A 2,674-nucleotide genomic window follows, 5' to 3' on the forward strand; every position below is an offset into this window, starting at 1 on the left:
CAATCAAGAAGAAAAATTAAGGTGCTCAAACTCTAAGCCTTAAATATTTTAAATAAGTGGGGTTTTTTTCTTACAGTTGGGAAATTACTGCAGCAATTATATTAATATGTATTTTTTGTGGCGGTTGCCGATTTATTCATCAGATTCTGAAGGACCAGCTACTGTTTTCATAAACTGTGTTTTACACACACAAAGGTTTGGTAAGTAATAATGAAGTAATTTTGAATATTTCAGAGCCAGCCACCCCCCCACACACACACCCCATGCATTTTAGAAAACATCTCCCAGTTTAGCTACAGTTAACTGTCTAAACTCTCCATCAGCAGTTTCTTTATAATGTACTTCACACCACAATGAGATTATCTGTCCTGTTTGACTTGTGCCTTTTTTCTCATACTTCTCACCCTCCTCCTACTATTCCCAGCAGTCAGTTCCAAACTTTAGAAAAATCCAGAGCTGCCACGGCCACTCTGGCCTCAGAAAACCCTCTCTTCTCCATCTCATCACCTACAAACAGTGAACAAAGGCAAGCTTAGGACGCATTTCATCAAACTGGTGATCAAGCTGGGCCTCTACAGAAGCAGCTGTGTTGCTCAGCACGATATCTGGACTATAGCCAGGTCTCCATAGGAACTACAGGAGAAGGTTGCTGGTTTTTGTGACCTTATAAACCAGTCTGGCACCAGCTCACAGGCTGGATAGTGCACTTGGTCTCGGCAAAGGCACCTTTTAAGAAAGTTTGATCTGTGTTTAAGTAACTCTGTGGGATGGTGTTGTCCTTTGCAGTGGATTTAAAACATGGCTATTAATTAGTTAATGCACACTTTCCTGTAAGCCTTTTCCAATAGAACCTGGCATAACAGTCCTTGTAACAGCTGTAAACTGAGTACTGTGTGATAGTAGTAACAGGGAAATAGTTTTACTAAGTTAATTTTAATTTCATGAAAATGAAAAACCCTTTAGTACTAGATTGGAGCTAGAAGACAAGTCATCTGAGATGGTTTATTGCCCTCTGGTGGAAACAAAGTTAAACTGCATAATGTAAGTCTCAGTTGACACGCAGCATGAAGTTATTTTTTTGAGATGAGGATATCTCATTGCCTTTGCTTTGAAGGAACTGCAGACTCGATCTAGCACCATGCTGCTGCTAAGCAGACCTCTTCCTTGCCACTAATGAAACAGCTGCTGTAGGCATCATGGAGTTGATTGACAACTGTCACATCTTATGCACGTGCACATCTGGAGTGTACTACTGCAGATGCCTGTTTTATTGCAATTCACAACTGAATTTTATAAGACAAACTGTTTTAAATGCTTATTAACCAAAGGCAATTAGTTAAGCATAATTCATCCATGGTGATATAGCAGTTTTACAAAGAAAGACTACTTTCTACTCTCTCTGGATATGGTTTTTGAATTTTAACCTCCTAAAACCTGAACTCTTTCATGGCATGCATTTTTAATTTCTCTTTACTATTTGGGCTGATTGGGACCTGATGAACGTAAAAACAAAGAATTACCAGATTTTTATTTTTTTTACCTGATTTTTGTTTTTGACAAAAATGAGATCCACATATGAGGACATTTGTTTTAAATAGACAGGACATTATACTATCCACTTACGAGGACAGTATAATGTCCTCGTAAGTGGACATCAGGCCCTTGTAGAGCAAAATTTAGTATTTTGGTCTGGACAACCCAAAATGTGATGTCCACATATGCGGATGCCAGGTCCTATGAGGTCACGGTTGGTGAATAGTGAATGGCATGGAAGATGTTTACATCGCTGCTTCATCTGAGAACAGAAAGGTGTTCGGAGAGATGTTTCCGTCTTTGTAAAATTACACAAGAACAAAAATAAAATTTCCCATCAGCAGCATTTTAAACCCTGAGGTTTAGGCTATCGTCACATATAATCCTGTTTAAAAGAACCTAACTCAGTGATCTTTTCAGTAGGGGGTTTCTAATTAAATGACTGAATATAGATTATTAATATAGTTTATTAAAATCACTTAAAACTCCACATCCTTAAGAAGGGTAAACAAAGAAAGATGGTTTGGCAGATTGTTTTTAAGGTGCAGCTCTTTTTCAAAATGGCAATTTCATATTGACCTTGGAGGCTAGATTAAACTTTTAATGAAAGCTGTCAATAAAAACCCACCCTATGCTATGAATCTTTTATAACTAAATATGAGAAGTTGATTCTGGCCTGGCTCATTATTTTTGTTATATCAGATCTTTAAAAGGGACCTGTTATGCTTTTTTTCTTAAAAATACTGTTACAATTGTGGATGCTCACAATAGACATAACCTGACCTCATTATTTGACACATTGGCTATGTGCAGGTTATGTTCCCCCAACAGTCCCCACCAACAGCTGAACCCTCACACCCCAGTGTTTCCAATCAATCAATAATAATAATAAAAAAAGGACCAGTTCTGAATTTTATCTTAACAAAGCTAAACACAAAAGAAGCTTCAGTAAAACTATTATTTCCTCTTCCAAAATCATTCCAAGTCACTTTAGGTTCACTTTATATTGCACACATAGTTGCCAATATCTGACCATCTGTAGCTCCACAGTTTGAGAACCAACAGCTTAAAGAGTAGAATGATATATAGATATAGATGTAACTTTGGTTCACACAGAATGACGCACACCAGCTCACAGGGG

Source organism: Neolamprologus multifasciatus, chromosome 15 (assembly GCF_963576455.1).
Source record: "Neolamprologus multifasciatus chromosome 15, fNeoMul1.2, whole genome shotgun sequence".
Classification (NCBI taxonomy): Eukaryota; Metazoa; Chordata; class Actinopteri; order Cichliformes; family Cichlidae; genus Neolamprologus; species Neolamprologus multifasciatus.